Here is a 17,132-nt window from a genome sequence, read left to right on the forward strand (position 1 = left end):
TTTCACAACGTAGCCCTACGGCTTTGCGCTCCTCGGTCCCGGCAGGAGTAACCCTGACGGTGTCTGGCTTTTCCAATTTGGGCAAGATAGGGCGGGGGCAGACTTTTGAGGTTTCAGCGGGCTCCTAGGGAAGATGCTGGACTTTCGCTTTTTGCTCGGGATTTTTGTCCTTTGCTCTCACGGTGTTGTTTTTTCGGGGGGGGGGTGAAAGATAGCGTTTGGAGCTTGCCATTTCCTTCTCCCAGTTGCACTTTTCTTAGAAGACTCCTCCGATCTCTGAAACATGTCTCAGGGAAAAAAAAAGCAATCTGTGAAACTGTATTGATGTTTTCCTCACGAAAAAGTCTTAGCCCGGACAGCTTAACGGTAATTTTGCGATCTCCACCTTTTCTCGGGAACTCTCTTGACTGAGGCGGAGGGACGAGGACTGTTATTTGTCTTTCCCTTTAGTTTTTTTTTTTTTTTTTTTTTTTTTTTTTTTTACGTCGTAGTTTCTACCAATTCTTAGTCGCTAACTCTCGAATGATTTGAGCCAGTGACGGTTTTAAGCGGTACTTTATAAATAATGGCCTTCGTGAAAATTATTCATTAAAGATCTGTTAGGTTTTGAGTCTTTTTCTGCGGTGAAGGCACCGCTGATTAACCCTTTGCCGGGGTGTTTTGCATGTGGGGCGCGCGGCTCTGGGTTGCGAATATGCAGGAGATGGGTTTTGCAGCAGCTCTTCAATTGTTCGCGAAGAGGAAAAACGCTTTCTGGGAACCGCACTCACACACTCTTTAGGACCACCTGCCTAAAGAGTTTTTCCCCCTGGAATTGATGTAACGATTGATGGATTTCTTATTTCTGTAAAGACTGGAGGACCCGCCCTCACTTAGAATCTGTCCCCGAGGAGAATAGGAGAGCGCAATGTGATGTTTTTCAAATTGTGTCTAACGGAGCTCCCAAAACACCGGACTCGTTACCCCCTGATTGGCTGGAAGGGAGCGGGACTAGGGGGTTTGAAAGTTGAACACTAGATTGTGATTCTCGACTTTGAGAAAAATACTTTTAGAGAACCACGGAAATAGTTAGGAAACGTTAAGACGGGGAGTTTGGGGGGTGGGGGGGGGGAAGCTGGTGTTTAGTATTTTTTTCTTCCATAAAGGACTTTCGAACAGTTCTGAAATGTGTATTAAAAGTAAAACTGAGGATGCAGTTTTCGCAGAAATTGTAATTCTGTTGGCTGAAATTGCGAGACTTTTATGTGTTTGCCCCTGTTATCTGTTGGTTAAAAACTGACTGTAGGATCTAGGGTTTTTATTTCTTTGGCAGAAAATTTTCAACTTAAGCTACACATTTCGATGCAGATTTCGGGAGAATTGTTTCTTTTATTTTGATGATAAGAAACTTAAAATTTCTTAGGAATGAGCCTCCCCACATTGCCCATGAAAATTGTATGTATTTAAATTTATTTTCCACATCTAACTTAAAACACATGGGTTTTGCAAATTCAGCCATTGCTGTGGACTTAAAACTTTATTAACAAGAAATTTACGTTGCTTAATTTAGACAATACAACAGGTAAGTATGCACAGGTGCTTATGTATGATTTCATTCCTTTGATAAATTCACTGTGAAGAAATACATCGCATACACCATTGTGGGTGTGTTGTGTCTTACTTGGTTGGTTTTCAGTTCATTTTTGTTTAATGTTGGTTGAGACAGCCGTCAATATATTTCTATTTATTACCAAGCTTGTCATTCCGTTTAATTGCATCTTGATAAAAGGCGGGTGTGGTTTTCAAAGCAAATCGGTGAAGTCAGTGATAAACAAGATAGCTGTAGATACTTTTTAAAAGATTTTTTAATTTAATAGAAATTAATGTTCTTTTATGAATAGCAGTTGAAATTTTGAAACTTAGTTTGTATTCTAACATTAGGTCAAATATACATTGTTAGAAAATATTCAAATGAAAAGATCCCACGACTTTTAAAATCTCTGTAGGGCTATAAATATAATTTATATTGAGTGAAATAGCTGAGTTTATAAATAATGCTATTTTGTATTACCTTCATAACAAGAATTTCAATTGTGGAATCTTTGTTCATTACCTTTTTTCAAAGCTGTTTATTTTGAATCATCTCATGAAAATTTCATGAAAGGTGCTAATTATCCTCTCTATAAAATTTGACTTAATGAAGTTGTAGGAGACCTCATTTCTGTTTTAAGTGTAATTTTACCTATGATACAGAACTATCAGGTTTTGCTTTTTTTTACTGTTATTTTGGGTTTGGGATTTTAATTTTCATTCAGATTATTATGTGACTTGGAGAGTTTTGAGGGTGGGGTAAGAGAGGGCTTTAAATTCCATCAGGCGGGTTACACTTAACCATACTTTCTTAGTGCTTTAGTTTATGAGGTTTTTGTTTGTTTTAAGGAGTGATGGTGAAGAATTGTTTTATTTAATAAGCCATTTTTTAAAGAAGTGAAGGATTCCTTTATTTAAAATACTACACTTAAAGCTTGAGAATGTACTAGCACCTAAATAAAAATGACAGCATTTAAAATATTTTCTCTTTTTATGTGATGGGTTTTTAGATTTGTGGCCATGTAGGTATGAGTTCCAACATGTATATTATTATTATGTATAGTATCCATATTTCTCTGTAGAAATTGATAATTCTCATTTATTTTCTATTGTAAGGACTAGAAAAGTCATTTATTCCCTCTGGAAAACAATGGAGGGTAAAGGTGTTGCCAGTAGCTCTACTCTTTTTAAAGCTATGTTTATATAACATGGGGGAGAGGGAACTAGAGAAGGTAAGGTGTCAGTCTTCCTGGTAGCATTGATATTCATTTGTTTGCCTTTCAATTTTTTTTTAAACTCCAAATAAAAGTGCAATTTTAAACTTTGCTTGAATGCTATTAACTTGTCTTAGTTGTACGTGTACAAAATGTAGCCTCCAGTGTTTGCAAGTAACACTACATTTTTTCTAATCAGATTAATATCACTTTTTAATGTTACCAAAAACTGGAACCAAGGATGAAAATTTCACGATAGCTTTCATATTCTGGATCCCTTGTTTCATCATGTTTTGTGTACTACATTTTTGTTTTTTGTTTGTGAAGACATGTATATTTTTATTTCTGTTTATTGGCATGCAGTAACAATATACTTCAATATTGGTCAGTTAATAAGATTTACAAGAAAAAAATGCCCAGAGACTGTATTGGGTATTTCTTCTATGTGATACATAAGCTTTCTCCAATTAAAAAAATCAGTTAAATACACTATTTTGAAATTTTATTGTATAAAAATTTGTCTCTCATTTTAAAAAATTTCACTGGCCTAAAATTGGCTTCTTTTTTCCTTTTGTTTAGTGAAACTTAATAATTCCCACATTGATTTCTTTTTAACCCTTTTTTAGAAGAAACAGGTTATTGGTCTGATTATGACTAGAAAGCACATTTTAGAAAGAACTGTCATGCCAGAGTGTTGATGTACATGTAGTTTTGTTATTTCTTACTGTTACTAATTTTTATTTAGCAAACTTAGAAACACTGTGGCCAGGCAACTAATTTGGCATGTAATTAGACTCAAACTATGACTTGCTGAAATTTGGTAGCCCCACATCTCTTAAGACCAAAGGAAATCAATAATAAACTACCACTTTCAAATAAGTGTCAAAAATTAGATTAAGTCATTTTTGCTAGTGATAGTATTAGACTTTAAAGTCGTGATTGTCTTAAGAGTAATATCACTTTTAGAATTTCACGTTACTAATAAATGTTTATATGTTTGTCTGATTATTTGCATATACAAATGACTGTAGAGGCTTCCTATAAATACTGCTTTCTTATAGGGAAATGATTTTCCTTTGCCTTTTTCCTCCCCAGTGTCTGTCTTAGAGATGCTTTAAAGGATCTCCTTTTAGAAAGACAAGTTTCAAATATGAACTGATATTAAGTACACATACTAATTTTATTTTTAATAGTTTTTATCTAATTATGAGAAGTTTAATATACTTTTTTATTACTGTCATATTTCACTAAAAAGTCTTTGCCCTGGAAAAATTTTGCACTGGGTTTTAAGTGTAAATAACTACTTTGTAATATGTTTGACATTGAGTTGTACTAGTTTGGGGAGGCTACATCTTTTTTTTCTTATCATACACATTTGGTTTAATATTTGTCTTTGATCCAAACCTCTTTTGTTCTTTATTGTCTAGTATTTGTTGTTTCCCCACTATTTAAAAACTTTTGGCATGGAGTACATAATGGTTTCTATTTTCTTTCTGTGATTTTTAAAGTTGTGACACCTTAATTTTCAGAGTGCTCAAATATAGAAAACTTTGTCTAGATCTTTTGAGAAGGACTATGTAGAAATGATTTTAATGTTTCAAAATGTCATGGTTTTTGGATTGATGTTTGTGAGTTACATATGTGTGCTATTTGTTGTTAAATATTTGGCGGCAGAGGAATAAAGGTTTTTTGGTTCTCATTTCTTTTCCTAAGCTATTCTTAAATAACAGTAGAAAACTGAACTCGTTAACATACAGTACAGTATAAACCTATGGTAATTTAACAACTTTATATTTTTACATAATTGCCATTAAATCATTAAGATTCAAGTGAAACAAATGAAGAAGCCACTTCTATACATTTGGTTACACCATCTACCTGGCAATATTAAAAAACCATTGGCCCAATAGTCATCCACTTGTTACTTATAAATATTTTAATTTATTTAAAAAGTTAATTCTAAATTTTTTTTCTGTTAGAACTGTAATGTCTTAAAATATTTGGAAATATCAGTATAATTGTTCACTTGGGCATGGCAAAAGACCAAACTTAAGAATAATAATTTCTGTCATCATTAAAATGTTTGATAATTTGGGGAGAAAGGTAGTTAAAAATTTATCTCTGTCTCTTGAGTAGTTCTTTTAACTGTGGATTTTATGAGTTTTAGAAACACAAACTGTATTTCTGATATTTTCCTTATGGAGTCACCTTTACCAGTCCTCCAGCACTTATACACACACACACACACACACACACACACACACACACACACACAACTTTGAAAATGAATGCCCTAAAGAGAAATGAAAGCAGAAACATATTAATCTGATTTGTTTGAAGAGGCTTCAGATGATAAAGCATATCACAGGTGTTTCTAATCAAGTTATTTCTGCTTAAAAAACATTATTTTCAAGTTAGGGTTTCTTTGAACACAGGCAAGATTGGGGTCATTTTGAAGATTTTTACCTTCGTGTTCAGGGATCAACTGTGGAACTGCAGGAGGCGGAAATCTGTTGAGTGTCTTCATGCTATAATACATGACATTTTTATTGCAGGTTTTGACCTTTAGGAGAGAGCCAATTCTGGAGAACAACCTAACTTCTCTGATTGAACACTCACATAATGCATTGGAACATGATAGGAGATTAAGGTATACTAATGAATTTTAAAAGCATACTATTTCATATCTTTGCAGTATAATTGGACTAGACCATTAGTAAAGCTAGAACTTTTAGGTGAGCTAAAACCAATAAAGATTTATTAATAGACAGAAATCTGTGAAGTGGTCAGGTAGGCTTCTCTTATTAAAACTCCACATTTTTTAATATAATTGCTATTCTCATCGACTTTTATTAGATCCAGTCTCAACTGAATTTATTCATTCTAAAAATAAGAATATATATAGTGATTTTTCTTTTTTTTTTTTTAAGGTTATTATACTGGTATATAAAGAAGAATTAAATAGTACACTTTTCATCTCATAAAATGAAAGGTTTAAATCAAATAGAATTTGGTGCTTGGCTGTTTGACAGGTATAATGATAGGTAGAGCCTATAAGTTTAGGTAAGATTAATGAGACTATTTTAAGAGAATTTAAAGTATTCCAGATACCATCCTAACCAAAAGTGGCATTTTGGTTGAAACTGAAAAGCCCACTTTCTTAAGCAGAAACTAGTATCTTACTCATAGGTACTCTGAATAAAATATTTAAATTGTTCATATCAAAAGTTACAGACTATAAAAATGTAGAATACCAAAACTTCCAGTGACTTAATTTTACCTCCAAAATACTTTATTACAGAGCCACTTTTCTAGTATATTTTGTTTGATTTTTATAGTTTTTTGAAGGCTTCAGATACTTAGCTAATAAAAATTTTGATTGTTTTGTAAACAGTGACCTGGTATAATGAAAATGAACTTACTGAACAATATTACTAAGCAGTGGTTAATTTTTGCATGGTAAAAATATTAATCACATGATAAAGTATTAACCCTAACGTATTTTTAAAAAAAGTATTTGCTAAAGTGAGGTTTACTAAGATAGAGCATAATATGAATTTTTCTTTAAAATTTTTTTCACCTAAAAATATTTACTTTATATGCTTACGATACAGGAGAGATAGCAAAGATTTGTTTTCCTAAGAAAAGTGTTAATTTTGTCTTATGAGTGAAGTGTAATTGTCATATAACTGCTTGTATCTTTAAATGTTGTTATTTTAAAGCAAATTCTCTAATGTGTGTTTGAACATTGAGATACGTAACAAAATATTTAAAAACTAATATTCAGCATTTATTATAAGATACTAGATAATCCAGGAATGTGAATCCATTAACAGTTAAAGCTAAATAAAATGTTAAAATTTAATAGAAATCCGTTTAATATAAGGGCAAAGTTCACATATTGATATCATTATACTGTAAGGTGTCACTATATACTGTTGGAGATAAATACAGGGTATTGAATGTCTTCATAGCTTAGATTTGAGAATGTTATAAATAAGCAGCTTAGTTTAAATAAGATGGAAATGAATACAACTTTTTCCCCCTCTAACTTAACCAGTGATTTTCAGATTAGAAAACATTAAGATGAAAAGTGAAAAATGTGGTTTCTGAATGTCTGAAAAATAAAAACAAATCCAGATTCAATTTATCAGTTTCAATCCAGATATCTTTGCACACAGGCTGTTGTTAAATGGAGGAAGAGTGGTAGCTTTTGAGTTGATATTTTAGATAAAGACATCAATCCCCAGAGTTTCTAATTTAGAGAGTTTATGATTTATGATCTTTTAAGTTGTCAAAACTTATTATTTGGACACAAATATTTAGCACCATAAAATCATCTCTCTATAACTATATACTGGCTTATAAACTTCCAAATTTTTAGCTTAGTAAATAATCTAACATGTAAGAGATTTGGTGCAAATATTAATAGTTTTCTTGTATTTGGTCAGCTCTTACAGGATAAGAAACTTTAACCTAATTAGTAGTGTGTGTTATTTTAGAAGACAGGTTAATAAAGGCTTTTACTGCTATGTGTGATTGGCTATCCTTTAACTACCCCTTAAAGGACATTTTCTACGGATTTTAGGTGTTTTAAATTTGCAAACCTGATTATCTATATCTAAGCCTTGGTAAGTACTTTATCATACCAGGATTTGGGGAAAAAGACTTACTGTGGTTTTTTTTCTCTGATACACTTCTTATTTGGGCAGTGTTTATATTCTGGGTTAAATGCATTTTCCGGGTGAAAAAATATTCATTTTCAGGAAAAATTCTTAATTGTTTCTAAAATACAGTTATACTGTCAGTGTTCAAATTTTTTTGAAATAGTTATCCTTAGCAGGGAAAGAGTATTAGGATAAACTAGAATAGAGAAAATTTAACATGTCCACTCAGGTACTTGAAATTCTTCATTGTCATTGGTAAATAATTCTAGTTTATAAGGACAACGTATTTTAAGCAGTTTCTCAGCTGTAACAACTTTCTTTATTGTGGTTTTGTAATGTTGCTGTGGATTCATTAAAGAATAGTCAATTAAAAAAAATTTTTAATGTTTATTTGAGGCAGTTTTGTATGTGTGTATTTTGTGGTGTTTCTTGACCAACCAATAAGATATATTCTTAGTCTATTTTTTCTTTTCAGAATTATAATTTCTGATAACCATTTTCAAAACAATATTTAAGTAATGAGAAGATTTAAATTTTTCATTAAATATCATTTTGAAGTAAAATTTCAGTTCTTAGCACGACAAAACACAGTTTTGGTATTTTATTAACATGTATGATTTGGCTTAGTTTTACTTTCCTGTTTCATGATTAGAGTCACTTGGAAGAGAAACATGTAGTGTATTTCAGATGTAGTTCCCGAGACTGATTAATCCATTGGTTAATAGTTCATTAATTTGTTTTTTGTGTCTTAATTTTTAAATATCCTTTTTTGATATTTGCTGTTAGTTTTTTCCATTGTTTGCCTTTCATAATAAATGTATTATAGTATTTTTGTTACCCTGTGATCCTCAGAATTACTTCTTTTATTTTTATTAGCATTATTTGTTACTGAACTGCTGCTAAACAGAACAGTTGTTTTTCAATTTTGATAAAAATAAAAGATTGGGTTTTTTCCCTTTTTTTTCCCACAAAATGTTTTTATCTGAATTTTAGGTACTTCTGTTTTATACTTTTATTTTTAATAAATCCCAAATCTAGCCTTCTTGACTAGATATTATTTAAATTCAGCCAGTTCTAGCATTTAAAGAAATAATTTATAGATGTCCTAATTTTCCTGAGTTTTTAAATATTTTTCAGAATCAAAAATTGCTTAAGGCATTAAAAGATAAGGATTACATTTAAAATTGAAGTATGAATTTAATGCTATTGAATATAAATAGGATCACATTTAAATTTAAAGATAATTTGACAGAATACTTCTATTTGTTACTCATCATTTGATATTATGTACTAAGTTTTTAGCTTCATATTACACATTTAAAGTAGATAAATTACATGTGGAAATTTTTTTAATAGTTGGAGTTTTTTTTGTAAAAGAAAAAAAAGTTTATGGGCTAAATCTTCTTTGTTAATAGGGTCTGATTGCAAACATATGGTGATGATTAGATATGTGGAACTTGGGAGTCTGGAGCTTTTTGTAAGCAAAATGTAATTTCATTTCTTGATTAAATTTTAGATACTTTCTTATTTTCCAGGAGAATGGATAGGAAAGATAATATGAATTTATGAATTCATGGCAAATCTGGCTAAAACTTTTCTGAGAATTTTGATAATTGAGCAGTTAAATCTAAACTAGGAGCTGAAGATCATTACATGTGTCATTAATTTTTTTCCTTAGATACATTATAGGTTCACTTTCTAATAAAAACACTAATTTTGTCTTCTACTCTTCCCATCCTACTTTTTAAGAAAAAAAAAAATTCTTAAATAATTGTATCATATAGTGATGTAAGCAGACCTGCTAGGTAGGTTGGGCCTGAACCATTTTTGTCTTCTGTGTCAGTTGCATATGCTTTTCTTAGCTTGCTGCTTCAGCAGCAGCAGCAGCAACAATGAATAAACAAGTATCACCACAGCCCTTGTTCTTGTCCCTTACAGCTGGGAGCAGGGGCTGGGAGATTGCTGCTGCTTGTCAGCTGTTGTACAGAATGGCATCAATATGCAATAATGGTGGCCAAAGGAGCCTACACCCACCAGCTTTTACAGACCAGGTAGGAAGGGCCCAACTATCATAACCCATATATAGCATAATAAATACTTTTTTTGACAAAAGGTACTTTTTTTCCCAAAGCTGCAGAAAGAGAACAGTAGTTGCTTACAGTTCTTAGACTTACATTTTTCTATTATTTACTCTGTGGCTTTAGTTATTTAATTTTTGTTCAGTTAATTTCACGTATGAATGGAAAACTGTCTTGTTTCTGGAAGTATGCATGGTATGTTTCATGTTTTTCACTTTTAAGCTGGTAGATTGGAAAAAAACTATTAATAAGTTGCTGATAACACAAGTTATGTATTGTATTAAGGAAAGAGAAGTTGATTATGGCCACATTGGAGTGTTTCTTTCACTTTGGGGCCATATTCTGAGCCCATGTTATCTTTGTTTATAGCCCAAACAAACAAGGCCAAATTCTTGCTGATTTCACTATAACTAAAAAGAATACCCCATACTACTTAGTGTTGTATTTAACTAAAGACAGAGCAGGCTGCAGGTGGAAACTCATTAAGTCTTTACTTTTTCATACTGTTAAAATAATGTTTTATATCTGAAAGTTCAGATTATTCTAAATCTTTTGGAATTAGGTCTTTGTAATATCAAATGATACAGAACGGTGTTTTTTATTTTTACAATTTAAATTAGCACAGCTTTGCATAACCTAAATATCTGCATTTTTCTCACCTTTTGTATCTAAATAATTCCAGTAGGTTATAGTTACAAGGAAGTGAATGTTAGATTTCTATTAATGTTCAGATTTCATCTGTAGTTAATGAAGTGTAGGTAGAAAACTACAAATGACATTTTATTTTGTATAAGCCTAATATCCCAATTTAAAGTCTTGACATTTGCGATAGCATTCTTTTTAAAAGGTAATCATAGTTTTTCCCTGGTCATCTTCATTAAAATTATAACTAATCACTCCTACTCTTAATGTTTTCCCTTACCAATCACAGTAAACTCAGAATATGAATTTCCTGCTAATACTGTTGAAACAAGCTTTGTTGTAGTATGTGCTTAGTTTTGTCTGAAATAATAAATGAGCTCAAAACCTGATCTAATGTGAAATTAAATGTATTCAGCCATAAATTGAAATTACTTTTTTTTTTTTTAACTAATACTAGAATGTTGTCTTTAATGTGTTTGATGTAATTTAACAGATAACGTTTTAGTTACCTGCTCTTAATCAAAAAGTGAGTTACATAATCCTTTATATTGAAAATATCTTGTTTTTGCTATGAATTACTACATAAACTGTCTATGGACCACCTGTACCGGAATAACTTAGAATAAAGCATTTTTCCAGACCTGCAGAATGAGAATCTCTGGAGCTGGGACTCAGAAATTTGTACTTTTTACAAGCTCCACATGAGTTCTTTTAGAAGCACTACATGTGAGGAGCACTGCCCAAAATGAAATGGGGGAGGATTCTTCACATCAATAAACCATTTATATTTTCTGCTTCTCCCTGCCCCCCAGCCCCTTTGGTCATCATGGATCCAAGCTCAGTAACTACTTCTGAATCTTATCATCTCTACCACAGTAGTTCTAGATTAAGTCTTGTTATTTCCTCAGTCATGTGAAGAAAATCAGTATTATGAGAGCTTTATTTTTGTTCAAGTATCTTGGGGCAAATTTTAGTCTCTGGTACATTTAGTATACCTATGTTAGACCTACACTTGATAAAAACAGAAGGATTTGGTCATTTAATAATTTTAAAATTTTTCCTCTGGATAGTGGCTATTTTTCTTAAATATACTTCCAAACATTGGAGAAAATAAAGAAGAACTTCTTATATGCTGCTTATGGGAGCATTTGACAATGTCGGAGTAAAGTTGAAGATATACATAGGCTTGAACCCAACAATTCCGTTCCTAGATGTTCTAGGTAAACTGAGACATGTATGAAAAAGTCTTATAGTTACTTTTATTTTTAATAGGAAAAAATCAAAAGTACTATAAATGTTAAGCAACAGGAGAATGGCAAATTGTGTCATAGTCATATGATGAACTGTTTATTATACTGCTGTTTAAGTGAGAGCTCTGTGATCATGGATGAATGTCTTCGGCGAACAAAAACAAGTTGCAAAAGGTTGTATATTATATAATATTTATATAAGATATATAGCATTTATGTAAAGCTAGAAAGCAATGATATATATGGTTTTAAGTACTTGATTTTATAGTAGTAGTAGTAGTGTAAAAGCATGTATAGGAAATAAATGCCAAATTCAAGATTGTAATTTTATATTAGGAGAGAAAGGAATGGGATCAGGGTATGGTACGAAAAGGATTCAACTATATGCATAGGCTTTTTCTTTAAAAAAAAAAAAAAAAAAAAAAAAACGTAAAGCAAAATAAGCCTGGCAGAATATTAGAATTCCATGAGAAGGCCAGGGATTTGAAATTTTCCTGTGGATTTGAAATATTTTTTCAAATATATCAAAAAATGTGCTGTCTTTATTTTGGTGAAAATCTTCTACAATAAGATGTATACTTAGGATGCTCCTAAAAGCATGGATGACTTTATTCTATTTGTTCTATATCTTACAGTAACTAATAGAAATAGTACTTCCTACTCTTGTAAATAAAGGACAGCCTTGGAGGCAATTTTTCTTATCACTGCTCTTCCATTTACCCTTGAATTCAGACAGTTTCACAATAGTATTTTCTTTTGTTACGGCTATCGATCATAACATTATTTTCAGAATTTGTTTATGCATTTGAAACTCCAACTTAAGCTTTGTATTATACTGTTTTACAGTAGAATTCTTGGAATTAAGCAATATATGGATTTTTACATTTTGCATTTGTATACATGTTACATGTGTGTATGTGTGTGAGAGAAAGATTGGTCAATCTTGAGGTATGATCTTGAATTTATCTTAAAATATCTGCACTTAGATGATGTCCTCTAGAAGCTGAGTGTGCTCCAAGTTAGACATGAAGTGTGAGTTTTAGTTGCACTTAGATATTTGACTTTTAAACTTTGAGAAGGTAATAGTAATAGAAAAGTGAATTCTAAAAACTAATGATAACACTTTGGACTGAAACAGGTAAATGCTGCTTGGTGTTCATAATCTGTGATTGTGCTGTATAAGGATCAGAAAGCTTTGATTATCAACTTTAGCTGAAAATTTTATTAACTTCTATAATGTGATCAATTTTTTAAAGTCTTCACTCTTATTTTTTTTCCTAGGTTTAATAAAGATAAAATGAAGACCATAATAAAATAGTCCCCTACTTAGCCCAGCAATTCTTACCTTGTAAGTATCAACTCTCAGTTAATATTTAGTATTAACCTCTGCCATTGCTATAAAAAGTTAGTGTTTCGCTACAGGTGTTGCTTTATTTCTGAATGACAAGTTTCTTATCTCCCCGTACCCCCTACACATTGAAGGTTGGTATTAATTTAATCCAGTTTAGGACAAGAATAATGCCATTGCTTTGAATAAGTTTTCTATTTTGGAAAGTATTTTACAGCAAGGCCCTATTTTCTAAATCTGAGAATCATAATTTTAAACACTTGTCCTCCAAAGGAATTGATAAATAAGTAATTATCTTTATTATTATTAGTCAAGCTTATTTTTTTTTTATTTTTTTAAATGTTTATATATTTATTTTGAGAGAGAGAAAGAAAGAGACAAGCAGGCTCCACGCTGTCAGTGCAGAGTACAGTCTAGGGCTCAATTTCACCAACTGTGAGATCATGACCTGAGCTGAAATGAAGAGTTGAATGCTTCACTGACTGAGCCACCCAGGTGCCCCCCATTAGTCAGGTTTATTGATAGTTATTTTATGGTTTTATAAATTGGAAGAATTCTCTCCACTTGAGAGAGAGTTTTTTCATTTATTTGTTTTCATATTTCACTAAATTACCCTGCATACTTTTCTGTGAGATACTTAAAATTTAGCTGTTAAACTTCAGAAAGTGGGAAAGACAGGAAGGCAATCCCTTTTCCTTCCTTTTATACATACATACATGCACACCTCTTTCTTAGAATAAACATTTGTACCCTGATTCATTTAACTTTTGAGAAACTTACAAATTCTAAGGAAAAAATTTTAACAGGTTAGCTAAAATTAACGTCATACCCCTAGAAAAACTCAAAATCAAGGTCATGGTAAATACACAAGATAACTATTTTCCTAAAAATATTTGAGACCCTGGGGTGCCTGAGTGACTCAGTCAGTTAAGCATCTGACTTGGGTTCAGGTCATGGTTTTACGGGTTTGTGAGTTCCAGCCCTGCGTTGGGCTCTGTGCTGACAGCTCAGAGCCTGGAGCCTGCTTCACATTCTGTGTCTCCCGTTTTCTGCCCCTCCCCAACTTGTGCTTGAGCTCTCGCACACATGCGCACTCTCTCTCTCAAAAATAAATAAAAAATAAAACATTTTAAAAATATTTAAAAAAAATATTTGAGACTCTAAAGTCAAGCTACCATAAAGATTCATTTCCATCTATTCTTTGAGCTCATCCCTAAATAAAAGAAACTTAAGTGCACCTTTTTTCTGTTCGTGGTGTTGAGGGATGGCCCTGTTTTAGTGAAAACTAGTGCATCAGATTCTTTACCATATCTAATACCATTGGATTAGTGACTCTGTGAATAAGGTTTATGTGTCGAGGAGTGACCTTACCATAGAAGATCTGCCACTGAACTCAGTAAATAGTTTTTTGGGTAGAAATCAATTAAATATTGAAGACTTTTATTAATGAGCCAGTTTGAAGAGTAGTGGCCATATACCACAGGTCACTTCCTTCTCTAATTTTTTTTCCTTTTTATATTTTTGTCTCTGGAAAACTAGAATGGAAACATTTGCAAATCCCCAGAGAATCCTATATAGCCCAGGCATAAGTTACTTAATTGGTCCCTTGGAAGCCAGCTCAGTTTTACTTCAGCTTACTCTTAGAAAAAGAAATCTTTTTGATTGGTATTGTGCTCCTACTGTAGATTGGAAGGTAGTTGACTTTTCAGAAAGAAATAGGTATCATTTAACTTCTAACAGATTTAAAAGCATAGATAATGTCATATTCTTAACCTTATTTCATCTCCTTTGTAAATTTCTAAGCAAATAAATAAGCTGGATATTTTCCAGCATCTTTTAAACATAGGTCATTTGCTGTATTTTATAATTGGAATGCTTTCTGTTGTCTGTTCTAGGTAGTATGTTTGGAGTTCTCTTTAATCTTAGTTACTAAGATGGTGATGTTTCCAGTCAGTACCCAGAAAAATAGGTACATCATGACAGTAGTCAGTGATTCTATATGATTATGCGTGGGTATCCCCTCTTTTGTCATTCTCTTATGCTCATTTAATGCCATTCTTCAAGGAATTTTTTTAAGCTGTTCCCCACTTGTGGGATGTGGATATTCTAGAAGTTGTAGAATGTTTGTGTTTTATATATTCATTGCTGTCTGAATTAAATAATGGCAGTGTTTTGGGTTCATTTTTATAAATTGAGTAAAGAGAGGAAATTTCTTTCAAGGTTTTTTTTCAGTTTAAAGCTCTTAAATGGTTGTTGCTTAACATAAACCTTTCAGAAATAATCATATTTCGGGGTTCCTGGGTGGCTCGGTTGAGTGTCTGACTGTTGATTTCAGCTCAGGTCATGATCCCAGGGTTAAAGGGTTGGGCTCTGGGGCGCCTGGGTGGTTCAGTCAGTTGAGCATCCGACTTGGGCGCAGGTCATGATTTTGCCGTCTGTGAGTTTGAGCCCTGCGTTGGGCTCTGTGCTGACAGCTCAGAGCCTGGGGCCTGCTTCCAATTCTGTGTCTCCCTCTCTCTCTGCCCCTCCCCTGCTTATGCTCTCTCTCTGTCAAAAATAAATAAACATTTTTTTAAAAATTTAAAAAGAAAAAACAGGCTGGGCTCTGTGCTAAGCATGGAGCCTGCTTGAGATTTTCTTCCTCTCTCTTTCTTTCTCTTTTCTCTCTCTTCCTCTCCCTCTGTCCCTCTGTCCCTCTGTCCCTCTCTCCTCCCCCCCGCCCCCGCTCATGTGTCCCCTCTCTAAAATAAAACTAAAATAATACTTCTTTCTCTTTTTTCTCACTTTAAGATTTTTGAGCTGTGTTTTGTTTTTTCACATTGTAAATTTGGGTACATACACTTAAATTACATATTTCTGTTATATAAATTTAAAATAACTAGATCCATCATTTGGTGCTAAATGAAATAATATCTTTAGGTGCACTGTCAGCAATTACGATCATTGCTGCTTTTTAATTTACAACAGCAAAAACTTTAAGACCCCGACTCTCTAAATAAGAAACAGAAGATGAGGGGCGCCTGGGTGGCGCAGTCGGTTAAGCGTCCGACTTCAGCCAGGTCACGATCTCGCGGTCCGTGAGTTCGAGCCCCGCGTCAGGCTCTGGGCTGATGGCTCGGAGCCTGGAGCCTGTTTCCGATTCTGTGTCTCCCTCTCTCTCTGCCCCTCCCCCGTTCATGCTCTGTCTCTCTCTGTCCCAAAAATAAATTAAAAACGTTGAAAAAAAAAAAATTTAAAAAAAATTAAAAAAAAAAATAATAAAAAAAAAAAAAAAGAAACAGAAGATGAAGCAGAATATTAACCAGTCTGTGCTGTCATTGTTAGTCCTGTAAACCAAAGTGATGGAAACAAGTAACCTTATAATCAGTAGACTTATTATTTGTCTATTATCAAAAGCAAGTCTAGTAAGAAGAAATAAAGATAATTCCTTACATTAGACTGATTATCTAGATAAGTTTTTAGAATTTTTATGAAGTTAGCAATAGAATAGCAATGGCATGTAATCATACCATTTTAGAAAATATTGTCAGTTCTTGAATTATAAATAGTGTAAATGTGGAGCTGATTGAGGTACTCCAGGGCAGTAAGTAGTTAATAAGACAAATGATATAGAATCTGTTGTTTTCAATAAAAATGTAATGCTTTTGGTATGACTCGCTAAAAATAGCTGGAATCTCATGATTGAAATTTACTCTTGTGTTAAATGGCTGTCTACCTGTGGCACTTATGAGGAATTTTTAATTATTTTGAATAATTTTATAATGTGAATGTTTCTGGGGGAAAGACTACCAAAAGAAAAAACAAAAGAACAAATTGCTCTTTTGGCACTTGGATTAGTAGCAAATAATGTTTATAATCAAAAAAAAAAAAAATTATAAGGATGCTAGATAATCTCAGCATTTGGTGGTAAGGAAGGTTTGCAAATTTACTGATCAATTGATATTAATTTAGTTAAATATATCAAATCTAGGTTCTTAAAGGGGTATATTGTTCTATAACGTATGAACATAGAGAAAATTTACAATGTGCCACAACCATTTTTCATTGTTCAAATAACTTCTCTTTTTGAGAGTGTTTAAATCAAATGCTAGTAGTTCTATCCTTACAGTCTTACATGTTTGACATATATGTGTTGAACAGAATAATTTAAATTATTAAATGTGATCTGTCTATGCAAGGCTGTGTTTCTGCTCTCAACAAAATTGTAGCCATAAAATTTGAATTTTAGTGCCAAAATTATAGAAAGGAGTTGGGTTAGTTGTTTTCCCACCTTGAACAAGTTCTCAGTTCAAGATGGATGATTCAAAGAAGTATAATAGGAAATGTCTTATTTATGAAGTTACTTTTGATGTTTTCTTATGAAA

General features: G+C 32.4%; 1 long non-coding RNA gene across 1 annotated transcript in view; it reads left to right on the forward strand.

Annotated features, from left to right (window-relative positions):
- The window catches only part of LOC125934123 (uncharacterized), a 49,407-nt gene that overhangs the window by 1,307 nt on the left and 30,968 nt on the right, over positions 1-17,132 (forward strand). Inside the window, exons 2-4 of the long non-coding RNA XR_007461226.1 lie at positions 5,339-9,501; positions 11,443-11,594; positions 12,702-12,768. This is a non-coding gene — a long non-coding RNA (uncharacterized LOC125934123). The remainder of the gene's footprint in view (positions 1-5,338; positions 9,502-11,442; positions 11,595-12,701; positions 12,769-17,132) is intronic.

Source organism: Panthera uncia (assembly GCF_023721935.1).
Source record: "Panthera uncia isolate 11264 chromosome A1 unlocalized genomic scaffold, Puncia_PCG_1.0 HiC_scaffold_16, whole genome shotgun sequence".
In the NCBI taxonomy this organism is placed as follows: domain Eukaryota; kingdom Metazoa; phylum Chordata; class Mammalia; order Carnivora; family Felidae; genus Panthera; species Panthera uncia.